At 42.8% G+C, this 24,615-nt stretch overlaps 1 long non-coding RNA gene across 1 annotated transcript in view; it reads left to right on the top strand.

Annotated features, from left to right (window-relative positions):
- Positions 1-2,093: 2,093 nt before the first annotated feature.
- The window catches only part of LOC132659465 (uncharacterized), a 56,719-nt gene continuing 34,197 nt past the window's right edge, over positions 2,094-24,615 (top strand). Inside the window, exon 1 of the long non-coding RNA XR_009599967.1 lies at positions 2,094-2,207. This is a non-coding gene — a long non-coding RNA (uncharacterized LOC132659465). The remainder of the gene's footprint in view (positions 2,208-24,615) is intronic.

The following is a 24,615-nucleotide window of genomic DNA, read 5'->3' as shown; positions in this document are numbered from 1 at the left end:
TTGTTGTTTAGTCGCTAAGTTGTGTCTGACTGTTTGTGGCCCCCATGGACTGTAGGCCGCCAGGCTCCTCTGTCCATGAAATTTTCCAGGCAAGAACACTGGAGTGGGTTGCCATTTCCTTCTCCAGGGGATCCTCCTGACCCAGGGACTGAACCTTCATCTCCTGCCTTAGCAGGCAGATACTTTACCACTGAGCCACCTGGGAAGCCCCATTCAGGGCTACTGAGCTAAAATATTAATTTTCTCTGTCTTGCTAATCTTAATGTCTATAGCTTCTAATTTAATCCTGCAACTATCATATGAAGTTGCTATCTTTGTTTTGCAGGTAAGAAAAAGAGAGGCAGATACTCAGAAACCACATTGAAGGCAACTACCATTTGTCACTTTAGGAAGATCTGGAGGCTATAGAGTGACCAATCATTATGATGTGCTGGAAATGGAAGAGTTCCCTGGATGCAGAGCCTACAAAAAATTCTTGGGATAAGCTGGGCCCCCCCAATAGACCTAAACACAACATCCATGCTTGCGGTAAGATGCTGCCATTGGTGTGAGTGTGTGTGTGTGTGTGTGTGTCTGTGTGTGTGTGTGTGTGTACACATGCACACACTAAGGTAGGGTGTGCTATTCTCACCAATCAGAGATCTAATATTCCACACCTTACCCACCCATGACCTGCTCTCTGCTTAGTTCCCAGCAACTTGATGGTCAAAGGGTCAGACTCTCCTTCTCTGAACACTGACTATAGCACAAAATTTTCTCTCTACTCATTTCTTCCCTTCAAACTTGCTGCAGTGTATGTCTAGGGCATGTGATGTGCCAACACAGTGATGAACACAGAACAGGTAAGATTCTCTTTCAAGGAAATTACTTTATTAGCAGGGCTTTGAAAATTGCTGGGGTGAGGTTGGGAGGGTTTTTGTGGGAGGGATTCTGGAAGAGCCAGAGATCATTCAAGTCACATTAGAACAACTTTCTGACAATCAGAAATAAATCCTGGTTCTAATATTGGGGCTGACCTTGCATAAAAAGACATTGTCTTTGTATTGCTCCATGGTCTGACTACTGAATCTTTCAAAAAGAATAATCAACAGACTGACCTTTACTTTCACAATGTGCATGCTGTGCTAAGTTACTTCAGTCGTGTCCGGCCCTTTGTGACCCCATGGACTGTAGTTTGCCAGCTCCTATGTCCATGGGATTCTCCAGGCAAGAATACTGGAGTGGGTTGCCAAGCCCTCCTCCAAGGGATCTTCCCCGCCTAGGGATCGAACCCGCTATCTCTTATGTCTCTTGCATTGGCAGACAGGTTCTTTACCACTAGCACCACCTGGAAAGCCCTTGCTTTCATAATCAGCTCAGTTTAGTCTCTCAGTTGTGTCTGACTCTTTGCGACCCCATGGATGGCAGCACGCCAGTCTTCCCTGTCCATCACTAACTCCCGGAGCTTGCTCAGACTCATGTCCGTTGAGTCGGTGATGCCATCCAACGACCTCATCCTCTGTTGTCTCCTTCTCCTCCTTCCTGCCTTCAATCACAATAAATTATAGTAAATATGAGGTGAATGTGGTATCTTAACAATGTTGAAAAGAGGCCACTTCTAGAGGATGTTTCTTGTGAGTAAATCCTTTTCCCAGCATCCCTCACCATACAGCCCATGCCACTAGGCATGGCAGCTCTTGTTGGATATGTTCCTGTGAGGACAAATGGCAGGCAAAGCTAGTCTACATGCTAGATGGGGTAAGTGGTAGTCCACGCAGGGGACAGTGATGGAGCTTCTCAGCAGGGAGGGAGGTCAAGCTGCCTTGGTTCCTCTGCCTCTCTCAGGAGTTTGGGGGGCTTCAAAATATGAGTCCTCCAATGTCTTTATGGACAAGGATTGAAATGATCAAATTCACGCATCACTGGCAGCAGCATAAGCAAACAGCCAGAAGAGGCATCCCAGAAAACAGGGAGGATCCATTTCAAGTTCTGAGACCGACTGAAGCTTGGCACTCCCTGACAAATGCACTCCAGCTGGTTTTGATCCACACGAGACACCAGCGTGTATGCGCACTCGCGTGTTTATATATCTGCATATTACAGAAAATGCGCTTGGTAAGCAGGAGACCTCCATTTCATCTTCCTTTTACTGAACGGCAATCTCCTGGAGAGGAAGATCCATGAAATGTCAGGGAAGATTATAACTCCGGGCGGTCCAAAGAGATGAGGTAGGTAGCTGGCATTTGCACAAGGGAATTTAGATTATCAGAACACCTAATTGGAAGAGATTTGGTTAAGCTCTTCCTGCCAACTTTCCTATAGATAATGGTCAAGCCGTGGGGCCGTGTGTGCTCTGAATCTTGAGGGGAGCAGGCAGCCCCAAAGCCTCCTTGGCCTGACGCACCCTTCGGCTTAGCAGACTCTAAGTAAACAACTGATTTCACTAATCTCGGAGGCCTCCCTCTCGTGTCTAATAAGTACAGCCTCCCCCTCGGCATTTGCCTCTTCTCCGTGGCTCCCTTATGAAATGTGATGCTAGCTGTAGAGTTGGAAGGACAAAGGAACTGAGTAAGTGTAATTTATTATCCAGGATTGTTTTCAACCTTTTTCCAATTATACACATTTTTCTTTTGGCTTTGGCAGACCTGAGTTATGAGGCTGTTCTGGTCACTAATGGGCTGAAAAAAATGGGCCCCAAGTATTCCTTAAGGGATGTGTTACTGGCCTGTAGTAATTTGCCTATGGCATTCATTCTGTTGAATGCAGTTAATTAAATGAGAAAACTAATACTGACTCCTGCTTCTCCCACACTGTCTGCTTTCCCTCCCTCCACGTGTACCAAAGGCTTAATATGGGATCATTTCATTTAGGGACCAGAAGCCTGTCAGACCAACAGAGATGGAAGCCCAGACTGGGTTGGGTGCTCTTATTGGAATTTGTTTATTTGTTCTCACCCACTGGGGAAAAATAATGGGCTTAGGAAAGACAGAAAGCCTGCACTTTGAAAACTGCGGAGCAAAAAACAATGGGCTGGGTGACAGGGACTCTGGTTTATGACCTTGGGTTGGAGGCTGATTTGATGTGTGACCTTGAATAAGTCATTTATCTCACTGGGTTTCATGTTCCTGACTTGAAATGGCAGAGTCATGAGACCACCCTTCACCTTGTCTATTGGATTGGTTGTGAATCCAAAGCTCTTTTCTTCATCCCCCACTTACTGGCGGGCATTCTCTTGGATTCAGGATTTGTGACCTACTCTTTCCACGATATCAGAGATCTCACACCTCCTCATAGCATTAGCCCTGGCATCTTTGCAGGGAGTCACAAAATCCATATCAACTTCTCTCTGAAGATCCAATCTTATTTAGCCAAAATATTCATTGGAAATTTTCTAGGTGGATGTTTCGCTTTATGAGATTTACTCATCTATCCAAACTCACCCAGGCCACACTTCAATCTTGGCCTAAAGAGGGTGTGGGCTCTGGATATTAATCTAGTACTTCTAATTCTGAGTTGTGTGACCCACTCATACATACCAAGCTTGGAATGGAGATGGTCAGACTTTTGCAAATGGAAAACTCTTGGCAGACTACCTGTTGCAGACACTCAATAAATAACATCCTTCATCCTATCCTTGAGCTCTTTTGGAATTTATATAACACCTTCAACTTTCAGATTATCTTTTATGTCTGTTACACAAAGTTTTCAAATACAGAACAAAGCACATAAAGAGCTGACTATCCAGTAACATTCTGGACATTGAGCCTTGCTTTCTTATTGAGTTACACTATTAATTTAGAGACATGTTCTATTGGAGACAAGAATAACTTTGAAGCTATAACAAATATGTAGGGATATATGTAATAATTTTTATGTAAGAATACATTTAGGAATGTAGCAGTTTCTGAAGCACAAGAAGAACCATGAAATTTTTGTGATAAAATGCTAGTATTAACATTCAAAAATTCATTATTTGTATAAAAATATACAGAAATTGAAAATACCATGTCTAAACTGTGGGAAACAATACAGAAGTTTCCTTCTTATCGGATCAGGAAATTTTCTTGTTGATTTTAAGGCACTTTATTTAGCACCGGTGGTTTCATAGCTAGTCAAGGCATGGTCTATTTCACCTTTCTTTTTAAAGCTTCCGCAGACCTTTTAAAGCAACAACCTCCCCTCAGAGACTACATTTATACTTTTGGTGACAAGGTGAAAACAAACAAACAAACAAACTAGACTCACTATCCCAAGGAGAGAGGTCAAAAAAATAAATAAAAATGCAGAGTCAAGTGGAATTGATCTAGAAGGCTTGGAACTTATGTAGGGTGAATAAAATTTTTAATTCTTACCTGACCTTCCTAGAGCCAGTGCTGGGAACAGGTTCCTGCCTAGGCCTTGTCTGTCTTTGCTACTGTTGTTGTCATTTTCTTGTGGTTCTATTTGTGGAAGCTCAGTGTTTCAACACTGACAGTAAATAAAGTTAAGGTGAACATATTTCTTTAGAAATAGGCTCTGCTTTCTATTGCAAAGTTGTGAGATTAGTGACATTAATCAGGGATAGCGATATTATATTCTTAGCAATCTCTCTAAGGGAGACAGAGAAGATATACATTATTTCTTTTATACAATTAGGAAAACAATGAAAGACCAGTTACCGTATGTGATCACAACAAAAATGAATGTTATGATGCCTTCCTAAGTGGTACTTTACCACTAGGATCAGTCTGAAAGCCGTGATTTTCCTATGAGTAAGAAAAACACATAGAACACATACACACATATATCCCTAACTTAGACATGATGCTTAAATGGAAGAATTAATGGGATAAAACAACTTCAGCTTATGGTAGATGTCTTGCTTTCCTAATGAAAGACCTTCCCTAGATGGAAGAACCTTTAACACTGGAAAGCTCTAACTTTAGATCTTTTAAGCTCTAGTAGGCATGAGAGCCATTTGCATACTTACTATAAATAGACTACAACCTGTGTGTCTGTGCGCTCAGTCATGTTTGACTCTTTTCTACCCCATGGATTATAGCCCAGCAGGCTCCTCTGTCAAAGGAATTTCCCAGGCAAGAACACTGGAGTGGGGTGCCATTTCCTACCCCAGGAGATCTTCCGGACCCAGGGATCAAACTCGTGTCTCTTGCATCTCCTGCAATGGCAGGTAGATTCTTTACCACTGTGCCAACTGGGAAGCCCAGAGATTTTCTAGCGCCTAGCTTAATTTCAGTCATCTCTCTCTGTGTATTAACCAAAAATGTATCCAAGTAAAATTTTTAATTAACTTTATTTTTGATTGAAAGATAATTGCTTTACAGTATTGTGTTGGTTTCTGCCAACCATCAACATGAATCAGCGATATATATCTATACCTATGTCCCCTCCTTCTAACACCCCTCTATCCATGTAAATTTGTACCAGAATTTGTTTCTGTCTTTTATGTGGTTACCATTGCCAGTACTTTCTTATTTTCTGGAAGACCATGTTCATAGAGTGGCTGAATATTGTACAAGTTATGCAAGTATTAGAAAAGTGATACGATGTGATGAGCATGGAGGTTCTTGTCCACCCTAAGACACTGGGATTCTGCATCTTCCTCTTCTTTATTCAGCTGTGATGACACCATTCATGTTTCCGCATTCTAGAAAGTCATTCCTTTAGTGCATGGGAAGTGGGAATGTGTGTCTGTGAGTGAGCTGTTGTTCAATAACTAAGTCATGTCCGACTCTGCAGTCTCATGAACTGCAACATGCCAGGCTTCCCTGTCCTTTACCATCTCCCAGAGTTTTCTCAGACTCCTATCCATTGAGTCAGTGATGCCATCCAACCATCTCATCCTCCGTCGCCCCTTCTCCTCTTGCCCTTAATCTTCCCCAGCATCAGCGTCTTTTCCAATGAGTCAGCTCTTCGCATCAGGTGGCCAAAGTATTGGAGCTTCAGCTTCAGCATCAGTCCTTCCAGTGAATATTCAGGGTTGATTTCCTTTAAGATTAACGGAATGAGTTAGTGTATGCATAAAAGCCATTCAAGAGAAAAATAACCAAGTTTTGCATTCATTAGAAAATAAATGATTAATAAACTAATTTATCTTGGTTTAAAATATTCAGCTCCATAGGACACTGTGCAATCCTAACTCTGTCAACCTCACCCCAGAAACCTGGGTGTCCTGTGTGAGGTGACAAGAGTCATTTTACAGTTGGAAAAATGCGAATGAGAAGAAGCTAGAGTCAAGAACCCAGGTCTCAGGCATTTGCGCTCCACAATGTTCTCGGCAAACTCCCATTTCTTCATGTTGTATTATACCTGATTTTGTTGACAGAGATCACTCAAGACCAAAGTTCCAAACTGCATAGGCTGGTCATCATGAGGGCATGGGGGAACCCAGGACAAGACAGCTGTTCACTATAATACGGAGAACAGTTAAGTAGTCTTCAGCAGATTTCGGTGTTATTTATATTTTGTCCACAAGATGGTAGCGTACACTTTCCATTTAATGTAAAGCTGGCCCGTGATTCCAATTTCCCAGAAAGCAGAGAATGGTTCGTGTTCAGCTGAGGTCAGCCACTCACTCTGGATGTCCTTCAACATGTGTGTGTGTGATGAACTGTTGGTGTGTGTGTGATGAACTGTTGGTGTGTGTGTGAGGAACTATTGGTGTGTGTGTGAGGAACTATTGGTGTGTGTGTGATGAACTATTTCTGGATGTCCTTCAGCGTGTGTGTGTGTGTGTGATGAACTATTGGTGTGTGTGTGAGGAACTGTTGGTGTGTGTGTGATCAACTGTTGATCTGGGGTATATTTAGTTCTGCTGTGGCAAGGTGGAGTTTCATCCGAAACAAAAAAAAACCAGAAATGTATTGCATTCCAGCTTTTTAAAGGAAATTTGAGAAGTGGGAATACTTTAGACATCTAAAAACCACACACCGAGTATCAGATACTGACATTTTCAAAAATACTACCTTAGTACATCATGCAAAAGACATTCAGGATGTCAAGTTCAATTAATCCTGGGTGAAATTTTTCACAGTATCGAAGTTCCTTCCATGAAACTAGTTCAAGAGGGCTATAGGAGGTTTCCCCTCAAATCCATGGGGAAAGCCAGACCTTAGATGCTATGAAATTTCCATGAGCTAAATAAGAGGGCAGCATCAGCAAGTTGGCCTGATCCTCTGCTGTGTACCTCCCTTCCTCATCCAGCCTTCATGCCAGAGGGACAAGACACAGATGGGAAAAACATCTGGGCCTGTCTGCCTCCATTGACCAGAGGGCCTCCTTTGAGGTTCAGGTCTTGGGCTCACATCATCTCTCTTTTTTTTTTAAACTCTTTTTAAAATGAGAAGCTCAAGTGGGATTCCCTTTCATCTTTCTGTATTATTTTCAAATTAAATTAGGTCTAATGCTGTGTATCAGAACCACAAAAGCAAGGCTCCAGGGCATCTAAGCGACTTCCCATTCTGTTGTCCAGAACAGCTGAGCACCCCACCTAAGAAAGAGAGAGGGAGATGAGCCAGGAACAGAATCTGGGACAGGACAATGGCAGAGGGGCAGGAGGGGAATCCCTACTGTCCCAACTTTGTGACTGCCTTTCCAGTGGGCTCCAGAACCAAGTCAAGACTTCAGCCCTCCATGGTCATATGAGCTACCCATTCCATACTCCCTACCCCCCAAAAGGCCTCCTCTGATCTAACCTAGAGAGCTCACCTCACTGCCCTTTTGATTTCCTCCAGTTTCTTGTCTTTCTGTTCTTTTCAGCTTCAGTAACTCTGACCTGAATCAGAAACCCCATAGCTCCTGCTTGCACAGAAGAAGCATTTATGTGTCAAATGTTCTCTAAGAAGTGATGCAAATAGAGGGTGCGGTGAACTTTTTTTTCAGGAGTAAAGGAATACAGAGATGGGTGAAGAGGCCATTAAGAGAGAGAAGAGAGTACTTTAAGATATAGAAAATGATACTTCAAGTGTAACCATGGTTATGATTTGGTAACTCATCTGCTTTCCATAAAAACTGGAAATTTTCTCTTTGAGGTGAATACATTTTATCATTACCTCTGCCTAATTATATGGAAAAGTCGGTGGCAACTTAATGAGTTTTTCTGTTCTCCATAATCTTGATAGGTTTTTTTTTTTTAAATATAGATCATACCTTAAATTATATGGGATGGACTGAATATCAGCAAGAAGAGTTCATCTCAATAATGCCCCATTCTGATACTTCTAGAAGCCCTATACCTGCTCCTGTGGAGGACTATAACGATCTGTTCGTGCTAGGGTGGAGCTGAGATGCTGCAGAAATGTCCGAGGATGGAAAAACCATGGAGAGAGAGAGGAAACAATGGGGAAGGGAGACCAGTGGAGGAAGGGCTGCCTCCTGGTGGTCACTGCTGACTCGGTAGATGGACTGGAAGGGAACAATGGTGTGGCACCATCCCCTGAATTCTCTGCATTTTTGTGTTTGAGTAATTGTAAGATTGTTTTCCTTCTAGAAGTCTCTACTAGTCTTTCTAGATAGTGTAAGGCTAGATATGGGCTTCCCTGGTGGCTTAGATGGTAGAGAATCTGCCTTCGATGCCAGAGACTCGATCCCTGGGTCAGAAAGATCCCTTGAAGAAAGGAATGGCTACCCACTCCAGTATTCTTGCCTGGAGAATTCCATGGACAGAGGAGCCTGGTGGACTATAGTCCATGGGGTTGCAAAGAGTCAGACATGACTGAGTGGCTAGCACTACAAAGGCAAAATGGAAAAGTATAGAAACACAGTTCCTTAGGGTGGAGTTAACTGTTTCAAAGGATTCATTATTCTTCAAGTCCACCTACTCACTCACTCTATCACCTATTTATCATCTACCTATCTATCTATCTAGACTGTGCTATACATATCACCGTATAACCTGCTCTTTTTACTTAATCAGCTCAGTTACTCAGTCATGTCCAACTCTTTGCAACCCCATGAATCGCAGCACGCCAGGCATCCCTGTCCATCACCATCTCCCGGAGTTCACTCAAACTCACGTCCATTGAGTCGGTGATGCCATCCAGCCATCTCATCCTCTATCGTCCCCTTTTCCTCCTGCCCACAATCCCTCCCAGCATCAGAGTCTTTTCCAAAGATTATATCATAAACCTCTTCCCAGGGGATTCAACATTTTTTCCTAAAATTGAATCTTTAATAGCTGCATTACATTCTATCACATGGAAGCACCAGTTTTTCATTTGCTTGGTTTTTAAGCCATTCCCTAGTTGGGCATCTAGGGTGTTAAGCAACAAATTCATTTGATTTAAGCAGGGCATTCCTGGTGTCTCAGATGGTAAAGAATCTGCCTGCAATGCAGAAGACCTGGGTTTGATCCCTGAGTTGGGAAGATCCCCTGGAGGAGGGCATGGCCAAACACTGCAGTATCCTTGCCTGAAGAATTCCATGGACAGAGTAGCCTGGCAGGCTATATAGTCCATGAAGTTGCAAAGAATCGAACATGACTGAGTAACTAATACAAGGTGTCTGAAGATGAAGTGAAGATAGATCTCAAAGACGTTGCCACCTCCTTGCCCACAGAGAAGGGAAAACAGGCTGGACTGAACAAGCTAAGGAGGAATACTAGCTCTGGATGGGTGAAGAGGCCACACCTCCCAACTCTGAGAGTCTCAGATTACAGCTGCCTGAGAAGTGAGCTCACGGGCACCTAAAGTGGAGCAGGGCAGGAGGAAAAGGCAGACAAGAAACAGGATCGAAAGCTGTTGCTCAAATCTCCTAAAATTGTAGACTTTTTTCCTTTGGAAAGTGGGGTCTTGGTTTTCTGCTCCAAAGGACAATGTGTGCTTGGCCTCACACTCACCTATAAAGGCAAGTATCAGTGGACCTCAGTTCACAGAAAGATTTATGTGTGGGAAACTGGTACTGCATGAGGCCCACACTTGAGATTTGCAGATGTTCCACACACAGTATCATTCCTCTGTGTGGTGAAAGTGAAGAAAATGTTCCGTTCTTAATTGAGAAGCTAGGTGGAGTCACCCCGCAGGAGGCATGGCCCCAAAAAAGCCCATGGATGTGGGAGGTGAGCCAGTGCCTAGACAGAATCACTCATGCAAGGAAATGAAATGGATGCTCTTTGTCTACATGGAATGTGGAACAGATTCTCAATCTTATTACTATTATTGTTAGATGCCCTCATTTCCTCTTTCACTTCAAATTTTGTACTTTTCAATAAAATATAAATTCTCTTTCACAGTTCTTGAGGTGAGGCATGCAAACAGGAAATCAGTGGGTTCCCATCTCTCTCTAATTCCCCCACCCCCACCCCGGACACCAGGCTGAGAAGCAACATAGAGAAGTTCAGGTAGGGGGGCTTTCTTGACAGCCCATAGTTATGACTTTAAGCGTCTACTGCAGAGGCAGTACAGGTTCCATCCCTGGTCAGGGAACTAAATGAAAGTCACTCAGTTGTGTCCAACCCTTTGCGACATCATGGACTATACAGTCCATAGAATTCTCTAGGCCAGAATCCTGGAATGGGTAGCCGTTTCCTTCTCCAGGGGATCGTCCCAATCCAGAGATCAAACCCAAGTCTCCCACATTGCAAGCAGATTCTTTACCACCTGAGCCATGAGGGAAGCCCAGGAATATTGGAGTGGGTAGTCCATCCCTTCTCCAGTGGATCTTCTTGACCCAGGAATTGAACTGGGTTTGTACTCACTCAGAAACAGGGAGTGCTGGGGTAAAGCACCAGGAAGAATGAACCAGAATATGCCTCCTGCCACCATCCCCATGTTTGAAATTGTAGCTCTGATTCAAATCAGGATTTGCTAATAAGCACCAGTTCTACATCAGAGACTGCTATGGACTTGGTGATTGTGTCTCCTCAAAATTCATATGCTGAAACCCTAATTCTCGAGGGGATGGGATTTGAAGGTGGGCCCTTGGGGAGCTAATTAGATTTAAAGATGGTCAGAGATCACGAAAGTAGAGCCCCCAGGATGGGATTAGTACCTTTATAAGCAGAGGGAAGGACGAGAGTTTGCTCTCTCTGCCTCTGTCTGTCTGTCCCTCTCTGCCACATGAGCATACAGCAAGACAGTGTCTGTCTGCAAACCACCCAGAGGGCCCTCACCAGACACCAAATCTGCCAGCACCTTGATCCTGGACTTACTGGCTTCCAGAACTGTGATGATAAATGTCTGTTAAATAAGCCACCCAGTCTATGGTGATTTTGTCACAGCATCCTGGGCAGAGTAAAACAAGGGCTGTACTAAAAGAATGATTAAAAGACAAATTCACTTATGTACTCTAAAATATATATTCGTTGCCTACTGTATACCAGGCACTATGATGGGCACTGGGAGGACAATGGTGAAACAAACAAATATAGGAGCTATGCTTTCCATGAACCTGTCAGTCTAGTAGGCAATATAGATATTAGATTAAAAATGACTTTAGCATTTTAGGATGTCACACTATTATACCACTTTTCCCAGATCCAAGTTTTAAAGTACCTAAGAGAGACAAGTAGTCAGACAGGTTAAGTCCATGCACTGCTTTATGACAGGTAAAGCTGTTTGGAGCATGTGGTTCGCTTGATCACCTAAGCCTTCTAATATGCCCCTGAATTGAATTTTCATGAAACTACAGGCCTCCTTCACAGGAGAGTACAGTAGTTTAATCGTTTAACTGAGAATCCCTGCAGGAAGACAGAGCCAAAAATCATTCAGATCCTCTGCCAGTAGCGTACATGCTCAGCTGTGTCTGACTCTTTACGACCCCATGGTGTAGCCCACCAGACTCCTCTGTCCATGGGATTCTCCCAGCAAGCATACTGGAATGGGTTGCCATTTCCTTCTTCAGGGGATCTTCTGAATGCAGGGATTGAACTCATGTCTCTTGGTCTCCTATATAGGGCAGGTGGATTCTTTACCAACTGCAATACCTGGGAAAACCCCCTGCCAACAATCTGGGACCACCTTCACCTCCTATCTGACCAGGAGTTAACCCAAGATGGCCCTGCCATTTGTCTGGGCTTCTCCACCAAAGGAAAGAGCTTCTTCCCTGGGTAAGCCCAGTTGGCTAAGAACAAAAAGCCGGATGGTACAAGAGACCAGGTTGATTACTCTAGCGGAGATCCTTCCATAGAAAGTCAAAGCAACGAGGACTATACCTATTCCTTGTTGGTTCAGCTGGTAAAGAATAAGAATCCACCCACAGTACAGGAGACCCCAATTCGATTCTTGGATTGGGAAGATCCCCTGGAGGAGGGCATGGCAACCCACCCCAGCATTCTTGCCTGGAAATCCCCATGGACAAAGGAGCCTGGAGGTGCAAAGAGTCAGACACGACTGAGCTACTAAGCACAGCACAAACAGCACATACCCTATTCCTTACAATTCTGATGAGCACTTCAGAAGGGGAAGCCCAGGGTATCATGGGAGACCATCGGTTGGGGACTTAACTTACTCCAAGCGGGAGGGTGTGCAAGCAAGGTATGGTTCCTAGTCTCAGGTAATTTGCAGGTTAACTCACAAGGAGAGACTCTTCAAACAACAGTAAGTATAAATTCTGTACTAGCAACATAAGTTAGAAACACAAGGAGCATGGAGGGACACACAATTGATGTTTGGTCACCACTGTTTACTGTTCTTTTAAGTATGTATCTTATCCTGTTCTTATGCATGAGATGATGTCATGCACCAATTGTCTACCATCTTAATATGAGAATAGAACAATTATAAAGTAAAGACCTCAGTCATACTAGGGACAAATTCCAAGTCTGAGTGGGTTTTTTGTTTGTTTTGTGTTTTGCTATTAAATCTGTTGGTTGTCTAAGAAACTACCAAATCAGTTGAGCTTTATGACATCACATAAACAAAATCCTAAATCCACCCAAAAGTGCAAACACATCTGAAAATACTTTCAAGAAGCTGTTTTTTATTATGAAATTAGTGTGTATTGGTTAAACATTTTAGAAAATACAGAAAATTTCCACCAGTGAACCTCATCCATGGTGATCACTTTGATGAACTAATTCCTTTGCTTGTTATTATTTTTTCCTGTGCATAGGATTTATTTTGCTCTTTCAGTGGTTTTGTTTTGTATGCAACTTTCTATTATCTGCAGTGGCTTAGCTCATTTGTGGACTATTATAAAATCTAAGACAAAGAATCTGTGAGAAAACAGGAAAGCTATCACGAATCAGTGAAAAGCTGCATTCAACTGCATGTATCTATTGAACGCCTATTCTGTACCAAGCACAGAACTGCCGAGCAACCTGCTGGCACACATGGAGTTAACTCTAACAAGAGGAAGCCCTGTCCCCTTCCCCCACCCACTAGGGGAGGGGCCAGCCCCCAGCTTGGTTCCCTTGCCCCTAACCCCTGCCTACAGGGGTTTGTGGCCCAACAAAGGAAATACTTGAGAGGCTCTGAGTTTTTATAAACTCAGGGCTGGAGACAGAGGGATTGGGTAAAAAAAAAAAAAAAAAAAAAGGAAGAGAGAGGGAGTAGACCTCAATTCCACTCCATTATTTGAAGAAAGGTGAAGAACAGGTAAAAATTCCATTATTTAATCAGTTAATCCCTTGGCCATTTCCACCCAAGCAATTAATATGTTATGATTCTTATTTTATTTTATAATTTTTAGAATTTCAGACAGTATCCATGGAATGATAACTAGATTCCTAATTATAGAATAGAAGTTAAGTAAATAATGTTTACGCTCAACCCACTTCCTACATTCTGTGGCTAGTATAGTTTTAACTTTGATTTGGGAATTCTCTATAAGATCTAGTTGTCTACAAGAACTACTCTTGATTTCCTAGAGCTGCACAGGTGAGATTTACTGGGAACTGTCTACAGCTCTGATTCTTGGAATAGACTTTAGTTATTATTTTTTTGTAGACATGGCAGATACTGCTAATTGTTGACCCAATGCTGATCCAGTCTCCTTTCTTACTGAGTCTTGATTTAGTTGGGTGTTAGAAATACTCACAGCTAAAACTACATTTCCCAACCTACCTTGCAGAGGAGGTTGCCAGTATAACATGGTTCTGATCAATGAATTAATCACAGGCAGAAGTCACCAGGGGGGCTTCTCAGAAAGGCTACCAAACAGGGAAGAATCAGTAGGCAAGTGTCCCTTTTCCCTCATCTTCCTACCTCCACGCAATGGCTAGAGTCCTGGCAGCATCTTGAGAGGGTCACATTAAGGACTGCAGTGGGGAAAGCTAGAAGGAACCAGGGTCCTTGAGCTGCCTCTCCAGCTCTGAACTGCCTGAACTTCTTTTTATATGCGAGAAGAATAAACCTTATCTTATTTAGGCCATCACCAAATATTTGGATTTTCTGTTTTAGGTAGTCAGACAAATCCATGACTAGTCAGTGGGTAATTGTTTTTATCGTCGATACTTGTTGAATATTTATTTATGATTTTTTAAAAAATGTTCACTCCCTTGGAGTTTATTTTTATATTTGCTTACTTGGAGTTTAGTGGAATCAAGGGCTTTAGACTTTTTCTAGGTAAAGAAAGTTTTCATTACTTTTAGCTTGCCCACTGTTCACTGCCCTCCATATTGATCATCTTCACTTTCAAGCAGAACTGGACTGCAGTTAATTCGCAGAGCTACTGGCAAGCGCTGAGCAGGAATCCACCTAGGATAGCTCTCCTGGTCCACAATGTGTCCCACCTTTATGGCATGGTTCTCTGAAACTCTGAACTGCACAGTTTGAACTGTCACCCCAACTGCTGGGTATCTGTTGCCATCTACTCTAGAGTACCTTGTTTGAGGGAATTCTACTCCCAGAATGCAAAAGCACAACAGTAACCAGATGACCACCACCATCATCCCTGTCCCACCAGGTCCGACCCTGCTTTCTGGAAAGAACACTTTGCAAAATGATACTGAAAGATGGAGCAGAGGACACCTTGGGCTGCTATAAGAAATACTGCATACTGGGTAGCTTAAACAACCAACATTCATCCCTAATTGTTCTGGAGGCTGAGAAGTCCAAGATCAAGGTACCACCAATGTCTGGTGAGGGATTTCTGACTTGTACATGGCCATCTCCTCTGTATATCCTCACATGGTAGAGAGAAGAGAGAGGAAACTCTCTCATGTATCTTCTTATAAGGGCACTGAAAGTGAAATGATAGTCACTCAGTCATGTCCGACCCTTTGCGACTGTAGCCCATCAGGGTCCTCTGTCCATGGAATTCTCCATGCAAGAATAATAGAGTGGGTTGCCATTTCCTCCTCCAGGGGATCTTTCCGACCCAAGGATGGAACATGGGTCTCCTTCACTGCAGGCAGATTCTTTACCATCTGAGCCACCCACCTGCCAATTATGAGCGCACTAATCCCATTGTAATAGCTCCACCCTCATGACCTAATTACTGCCCAAAGGCCAACCTCCAAATTCCATCATATTATGGTTTTAACTTGAATTTTGGGGAAAAGACAAATCTTCAGTCCAGACCCGACAAGGAAGAAGACAACTATGGCCTCCTCAAAGTACAGAACCTATCTGATTTCAACGTGGCTACCTGGTTTTTTAATGAGGATGAGATGGTTGGATGGCAACACCTACTCCATGGACATGAATCGAGCAAACTCAAGGAGACAGTGCAGGTCAGGGAAGCCTGACCTGCTGCAGTTCATAGGGTCACAGAGTCGGACATGACTTAGTGACTGAACAACACAAGAAAGATCCTGAGTCACAGAACCAGAGGGCAGAGAGTGGGAAAGGAATGAAATATTATCCCACCTTGCCCCATATTAGTCCAGGCTTTCTTAGTCTTGACTGGATGATGCGTTGGTATGCCACTGATTGATTTTTATCAATCCAGTTCTACTGATCAGAAAATTATCAAAGATTCGAGGTTGTGTGTCAGTAGGAATGTTTAGTGTTGTGATTTTTTTTTCCTCCAGGTACAATACCATAAACTTTCATATCTTTTTCCTGGAAGAAAAATCATATCACATACTAATGCTGTGAGTTTTAAATACATTGTATAAGCTGTCATTGTGTTTCTAAAGACAAGTTGGAAGAGACTCCACCAGGAGCTATAGAATCATAAACCCATATTAATAAACCCCATAATAATCCACGAAGTGGCAGCCTATTTTATTAATCATTAAATATTCACTATAAAATATTTATAATTTTTGCTATCAAAAAATAATCCCAAATATTATTTTTCTTAAGAAAGAGGGAGATTATTGGGTAGGAGTTAGGATTATGATTAAAGCTCTCAATATATATTAAGAACAATTGATTAAGCATCTTTAAAACTCATAATCTTACCTTTCTTAAATTCTTCTGGATCTTTTACAAACTACAGAGGTAGATGAAGTCTTTCTTGACTAATTTTTAATTCTCCTTTACTTTTTAATCTTTTTAGTAGCATCGTAAGATGCCTATGTCGGCTGGCCAAAAAGTTCGTTTGGGTTTCAACATTTTGGCATTCCAATATCATTCTCATTGTTTACAGATAAGGAAACTATTGTTTAGAAGGGCCATTTGTCCAAGATCACAGAATAAATGAGTGGCAAATTAGAGGCACCTGAGTTAAAGCTGTTCCCAGAAGCCCAGGTTTCTCTGGCCTCAGATCCAATGCTCTTCCACCCCTCCATGACCATGTCTCAAGCATTGTTATTTTGCACTTGGAGAGACTTGTACTCAGAAAGACACAAGAATTTGTCAAAGGCCACACAGCTAGGTAATGAAATAGATTCAGCTCTACAATTCTTTATTAAGAAATTGATATTATTCAGGATCAATTTGTAATAACAAATATAAATAATATAAAGAACTAGTCAAATGCAGTTTAGATACAACATGCTGGAACTCTATGAGGCATAATTATGTTCATAATTTTATGGTTCCTAATAAAATTTTCTCCCACACCCTCTCAATGCACTCACTTTTCACTTAACCTTTCATCTCTCAATAGAACATGGCGGAGTTCGAATTCATCCCTTACCTGAATCCAGACTTAGAGGAAGGGGCAATCAAGAAGGCAGATTTCAATGACAAAAGAGTGATGAAAAGGAGAGCATCTTCCCCAGGCACCATGCACCGTGTGAGGGGCAACTGGCACAGCTTGCCCAGGGAAAAATCCATTTTTGGAATAACATTTTCTACAAAAAGAATTTTTTTTCCCACCTTCATGTACTTGTCATTTTTATACGACTATGAGGGAGGCTTCTCAAGGTATCTCTCCCCTTAACCTTTGTACTCTGTTGTCCGCACTGTACTTTGAAAAATGGGATTCCTGTTCTCAGTACAATGACTAGACAGCAATTTCAGAAGAGTTTCATAGCTTCCCAATTATAAAATTTAACTTTGCTCTGAAAACATCTTTACAAAGACATCAACTAGGAAGCTCACGTCACAATGACCAGATCCGCTCCTGCTACTCTCTCCATCTTCACGTAGTTAAAGATGACAGTATCAGTTGTGAAAAAGTGACTCATCTGGAAAGCTGCAGCTCTGATGAAGACTGCAATGAGATAGCAAGGGGATTCCCACGTTACATTCAAAAGAGTTTGGGAGGTTTTTTTTCCCTCTCTCTGTCACTAGGACCCACCCACCACCTCCCTTACTCCTTCTATTCCCCCACACACCAGATGCTACAGTTGCTTGTGCTGTGCTGTGCTGTGTGCTTAGTTGCTCAGTCGTGCCCAACTCTTGCAACCCCATGGACTGTAGCCTGCCAGGCTCCTCTGTCCATGGGGATTCTCCAGGAAAAAATAATGGAGTGGGTAGCCATGTCCTTCTTCAGGGGATCTTCCCAACCCAGGGATCAAACCCATGTCTCCCGCATTACAGGTGGATTCTTTACCATCTGAGCCATCAGGGCAACTTAATGAGTGATTCCTACACTTTCTGTTTACTTCCCACCTCCTCTGTCACACTGAATCTTCATCTGAATTACATCTTTCCTGCCCACTGAGTGAATACATACTATGATGTTTGACTTAAACTGCATCTCTTCTTCAAAGTCTTTTAAAAAACTTTTCATGGTAAGAACTAATCATTTCCTTCTTTATAATCTCATTCTCATGGTTTACACAATTAGAAAAAAATATCTTCACTGCACTAGGTGATTTTCTCTTCCAACCTCTACCCTAGTTTGCAAGCTCTTTGACAGCAGGAAAATGATGTAACTAACCAGCCTCAGCATCTACCACAGGGGTCAGCAATTTTTTTTCTGTAAAGGTCTAGATAGTGAATATTTTAGATTCTGTGGGCCATATGATCTCGGCTGCAAGGACTCAACTCTGCTGTATTAATATAATGTAAAAGTAGCCAACACATAAACAAGTGGGTGTGGTACCTAATATTTTGTGGCAGCCTGGAAAATCAAACCAAACTTATACCCATCCTATGGATTTGTGAGTTGTAAATCAGACTATCTTATTCAAAACAGAGTTGATGAAACGATTAAGTTAAAGGTGACATTCTGTCAGGTTATAATTCTTGCTTAGGGTACTTGTAATAGTTCCCTAATGATACTCTTTTTTTTTTTTTGTACAGTTCTTCTGTGTATTCTTGCCACCTCTTCTTAATATCTTCTGCTTCTGCTAGGTCCATACCACTTCTGTTCTTTATCAAGCCCATCTTTGCATGAAATGTTCCCTTGGTATCTCTAATTTTCTTGAAGAGATCTCTAGTCTTTCCCATTCTGTTGTTTTCCTCTATTTCTTTGCATTGATCACTAAGGAAGGTTTTCTTATCTCTTCTTGCTATTCTTTGGAACTCTGCATTCAGATGCTTATATCTTTCCTTTTCTCCTTTGCTTTTCAATTCTCTTCTTTTCACAGCTATTTGTAAGGCCTCCCCAGACAGCCATTTTGCTTTCAGAAAACGAAGATCATGGCATCTGGTCCCATCACTTCATGGGAAATAGATGGGGAAACAGTGGAAACAGTGTCAGACTTTATTATTTTGGGCTCCAAAAATCACTGCAGATGGTGACTGCAGCCATGAAATTAAAAGATGCTTATTCCTTGGAAGGAAAGTTATGACCAACCTAGGCAGCATATTCAAAAGCAGAGACATAACTTTGCCAACAAAGGTCCGTCTAGTCAAGGCTATAGTTTTTCCAGTGGTCATGTATGGATGTGAGAGTTGGACTGTGAAGAAAGCTGAGTGCCAAAGAATTGATGCTTTTGAACTGTGGTGTTGGAGAAGACTCTTGAGAGTCCCTTGGACTGCAAGGAGATCCAACCAGTCCATTCTGAAGGAGATCAGCCCTGGGTGTTCTTTGGAAGGAATGATGCTAAAGCTGAAACTCCAGTACTTTGGCCACCTCATGCGAAGAGTTGACTCATTGGAAAAGACTCTGATGCTGGGAGGGATTGAGGGCAGGATGAGAAGGGGACGACAGAGGTTGAGATGGCTGGATGGCATCACTGAGACGATGGATGTGAGTTTGAGAGAACTCCGGGAGTTGGTGACGGACAGGGAGGCCTGGCGTGCTGCAATTCATGGGGTTGCAAAGAGTCGGACACAACTGAGTGACTGAATTGAACTGAATGATACTCTAATGACTAGTGTGAACTTTCTAGCTTACAAAAACACAAACTTTTGGTTGTATAGTTCTGCAAGAAGTCAAAGATCAGTCTCACTAGGCTAACGTCGAGGTATAGACTGCACTGGTTCCTCCAGAGCCTTCAGGGAGAATCTATTTCCTTGCCTTCTCCAGCTTCTAGAGGCCTTCTGCATTCTTTGGCTCATGGCCCCTCTTTCCATTTTCAAAGCCAGAAGCATAGCATCTCCATATATCTCTCTGATGCTCTGGTTTCTGCTTTTGGCAGCACATCTTTCTCTGATTCTGACTCTCCTGCCTCCTTTTTTTAAGGATTACATCATGACTACATTGGGCAAACCAGAATAATCCAAAATAATCACTTCATCTCAGCCTTCTTAACTAAAGCTCATCCTTGAAGTCCCTTTACTAAGTAAGGTAATTCATAGGTTCTGAAGGTTAAGACACGGGCATCTTCAAGACACCATTACTTAGCCTACCACAGTGAAAGTGAAAGTGCTCAGTCGTGTCTGACTCTTTGTGACCCCATGGACTATAGCCTATCAGGCTCCTCCTTCCATGGGATTTTCCAGGCAAAAGTGCTGGAGTGGATTGCCATTTCCTTCTCCAGGGCATCTTCCCGACCCAGGAATCGAACCCGGGTCTCCCACATTGCAGGCTGATGCTTTACCATCTGAGCCACCAGCTTACCACAGTAGTTGATACTAATCACTAAGAGCTCCTATAGAAGATACTGCTCTTCTCTCCAAAAGCTGACTGCCAGCTTTAGCTATTAAGGAGAGGGGCTCTATCATGCTCCAGTTCTGTCTTACACAGGTCCACTCTGAAGCTGAGTTCTCTGTGATGGCTGTGTGTACTTTCAGGATGCTCAGCTGGGATGTGCATCTTAGAACTTATCTGGCAGAGTCAGTACTTTTCTCCTTGGAGTTGCAGACAGAAACAGACTCCCTTCTATGCGAAATCTGAATACCATCATACTTGCCATGAAAATACAATTAACCTCCTTCTCCCCATCACTTAACAATGTTGTTAAGTTTACACAGACTTGATAATGAGTGTACCTCTTCCCTTTGCCTAAATTCTGAGCCAGTAAAGAAATTAGACCAGCAAGAAAGGAAGAGAGCTCAAAACATCAACTTTATCATTATACTTCAGAATTTAGCTTGAGGCACTAAGCAAATAGACTTTCTACCACTAAATTCCAGAATTAGATGGATTTATCCATCTGTACAGCTTCCCAGGTGGCTCAGTGGAAAAGAATATGCCTACCAATGCAGGAGATGCAGAAGACATGGGTTTGAGCCCTGGGTCAGGAAGACACCCTAAAGGAAGGCACAGAAACCCACTCCAGTATTCTTGCCTGGAGAATTCCATGGATAGAGGACCTGCCTGGTGGTCTACAGTCCATAGGATCACAAAGAGCTGGACATGACTGAGCACGCAGTCACATATCCACCTGTCCAAGCAGTATGGATTCTATTGGTCACTCCATGACAGGGGTTGCCCAGGGAAATCTTAGGACAGGGAGGCACAGAACAAATGAAACATTGGTTTCTCCAGGCAGTTCACACCTAAAAGGGCCTGGTTGAACTATGAATATACAGCTCCTCTCCCAAACTCACCAATAAGAATAGTTACTCCACTTCCATCGTGGGAAGAAAGAAACAGGACAAGATCCAGGAGGGCTCCATTAGTAGAGCTCCGCCCAAGTGCCAGAAAACTTCAGCACGGTTGGAAGGAAGTTCCAGCACCATCAGTTCCCTACTCAGCTCAAACAGGTGGCCATAGCTAAGGAGTAGCCCAAGACTGTTACCACTGAATCAAGAGGCTGGTAACAACATTGGTAGGGATTCCTCAAACAGGGAATGGTGTTTATTTTTAATTGTTTATTTTTTTTAAAAAGCCAGCACAAGGTAAGAAATGTAAGTTATGTATAAATTCACTCATAAGGGATTGAACCAAATTACAAAAACATACTCCCATTTTAATTTGTACATGAAATTGCTTAAGAGCAAGCATGGCTCACTTGGAACTATTTGCTTTAAAAAGCATGAGTGTTATGTAAAAATATACAAAATTGAGAACTTAAATAAAGCATAAACAGCAGTCAAATGACACATTTTTACCCAGTCTCTCTGACCATACTCTCTTTCCTCACTGATGTTCCTGCCAGATTAATTTACCTAAAACATACTTAGACCACATCACTCACATGACTTCCTATAGCGTGAAAAGCAAACTCAGCTTGGACTTCAAGGTCTTAGTCTATCTCTAACCTTATTTCTTACTACTTTTCTTTACATACTCTTTGCTTTTTACACAGTCAGCCAGTCCATGTCCCTTTACAACTGGTTACTCTGTTTTCCTTTTCAAAGGCCACTCCCTGCACCCACTTCCCACCTGTCCCAAACCTACATTCACCTTAACACCCAATTCAAATGTCACAACTCTCCAGGCTAAAAAGAATCTTTCACTCCTCCCAGCTGTCATTGAAGTCCTCTCTAGGGCCTGGACTCTAAGTCTCCTGAGGGCAGGAACTACACCTCATAGATATCTTTGTGCCCCCTACTGCAGGAATGCTGCGGACGTTTGTGCAGGCTGTGCATGGCAACCCTGCCCTGGAATACCTAGCACATTGCCTTTACATGATAAGCATTTGATCAATAATTCCCAATAAATGAGTGAATATCTGTTCAGTTCAATCGCTCAGTCGTGTCCAACTCTTTGTGATCTCATGGACTGCAGCACGCTAGGCTTCCCTGTCCATCACCAAATTCCAGAGCTTGCTCAAACTCACAACCATCCAGTAAGTGATGCCATCCAAACGCCTCATCCTCTGTCGTCCCCTTCTCCTCCTGCCTTCAATCTTTCCCAGCATCAGGGCCTTTTCTAATGAATGATTATAAATTAATTGACATTGCCATTATCCTCACATACCAATTTAATGAAAACTCAGTTCTTTAGATACCAAAAAGTCTGAAGTCAGAACTTAAGGAGAAATATAAAAGAGAGACAACATGGAGAGAAGTTTAAGTTCTTCATAGGATGACATCTGGGGTCTAAACACCCTCTAAAAGGGGATCTAATGAGAGAACACCTCCATCACCACATCCCCCCCCCCAACACACACACACAAATACACAAGGTATACAGTTCCTCCCTAGCCTTATAGGTGCATCCCTGCAAGGCCCACAGTGTCTGGTCAGGAGAGCATGTCTGTGGCAGCCCTGTGCTGGCCCCAAGGCCATGCCCTCCTCCTCCCCACCCTCACGCCCTTGCCAGGATTCCTCTAGTGTCAGTGTTATCTTCCCACTCGGTTCCTGTAGCCAGTACTAGGAACACTGCTACTGGAACGACTTCCAGTGATAAGACTGAGATTTCTTTTCATGGGAAGCTACCTGGCTTGGTAAAGAAAGGGTTAGAATGCATGGCAATCACAATAATGCTGGGAGGCACCATTGCCAAGAGATGCGATTCTGAATATGTGGCCTGTGTTCGAGCTGGGGTGAAATATAGCTTACTTATTCAAAAGAGCTTTGCCCTGGAACAGGTATCACATGCAGCAGACTGGGTAGAGGCCAGGCTCACCCAATGAAACCAGGCCCTGACCCACTTTCAGTACCACATACATAGCCAACTAACAGTAAGCAAAAAGAGGCACCCTGACAGTGTCTGGGTGTCACTTCATATCCAGGTGGCCTGACCAGGTAGTGCCCCATCTGACCTCCACGACAGAATTTGGACCAGACAAAGTTACCCAGAATCTAGGATGGGAGGCAATGGTGCCCAGCATCACAGATTTCCGGTGTAACAGTTGACAGACTTGGGGTTGAATTCTGAGCCACTGCTCACAGGGGAGGTTCACTTTCACTCACTCACCTCCACCACTGGGGAAAGTCCAGTCATGTGGTGGGGGACTGAGCTAGTTTTCCTTTGTACCCACCAAACAGAGCAATGGTTACAAGGACTGATTCTGGAGCCAGGCAGGCCCCAGTCCAACTCCAGTCCTGACATTTAGCCACTTCTCTAAACTTCCTCATCAGTTTTCTCATCTATAAAATGAGACTCCTTAAAATAGCACTGAATTCAGAAGGGTTTTTTTGGTGAGGGTTAAATATATATGATCATGTGGGTAAGGTATTTGACACAAAGTCCCCAATTAATAATAGCTACTCTAAGGAGGAAGAATTCCAAAGAATAGCAAGGAGAAATAAGAAGGCCTTCTGCAGCAATCAATGCAAAGAAATAGAGGAAAACAATAGAATGGGAAAGACTAGAGATCTCTTCAAGAAAATTAGAGATACCAAGGGAACATTTCATGCAAAGATGGGTACAATAAAGGACAGAAATGGTATGGACCTAACAGAAGCAGAAGATATTAAGAAGAGGTGGCAAGAATATATGGAAGAACTGTACAAAAATATCTTCATGACCCAGATAACCACGATGGTGTGATCGCTCACCTAGAGCCAGACATCCTGGACTGTGAAGTCAAGTGGGGCTTAGGAAGCATCACTATGAACAAAGCTAGTGGAGGTGATGGAATTCCAGTTGAGCTATTTGAAATCCTAAAAGATGATGCTGTGGAAGTGCTGCACTCAATATGCCAGCAAATTTGGAAAACTCAGCAGTGGCCACAGGACTGGAAAAGGTCAGTTTTCATTCCAATCCCAAAGAAAGGCAATGCCAAAGAATGCTCAAAGTACCACACAATTGCACGCATCTCACTTGCTAGTAAAGTAATGCTCAAAATTCTCCAAACCAGGCTTCAGCAATACGTGAACCGTGAATGTCCAAATGTTCAAGCTGGTTTTAGAAAAGGCAGAGGAACAAGAGATCAAATTGCCAACATCTGCTGGATCATCAAAAAAGCAAGAGAGACTCAATGGCCATGAGTTTGAGTGGACTCTGGGAGTTGGTGATGGACAGGGAGGCCTGGTGTGCTGAGGTTCATGGGGTCGGAAAGAGTCAGACACAACTGAGCGACTGAACTGAACTGAACTGAAGGAGGAACAAATAACATTTAAATGCAACAGATGAGGACCTGCACTGATTTCCTCTTTTATCCTTTTTCAATGGTTCTTATTTCAAGAGGTAAAT

The sequence above is a fragment of the Ovis aries genome, chromosome 3, assembly GCF_016772045.2.
Source record: "Ovis aries strain OAR_USU_Benz2616 breed Rambouillet chromosome 3, ARS-UI_Ramb_v3.0, whole genome shotgun sequence".
NCBI classification, from domain to species: domain Eukaryota; kingdom Metazoa; phylum Chordata; class Mammalia; order Artiodactyla; family Bovidae; genus Ovis; species Ovis aries.
Note: the sequence above shows the minus strand (reverse complement) of the source record. Positions and strands in the feature narration are given on the sequence as shown.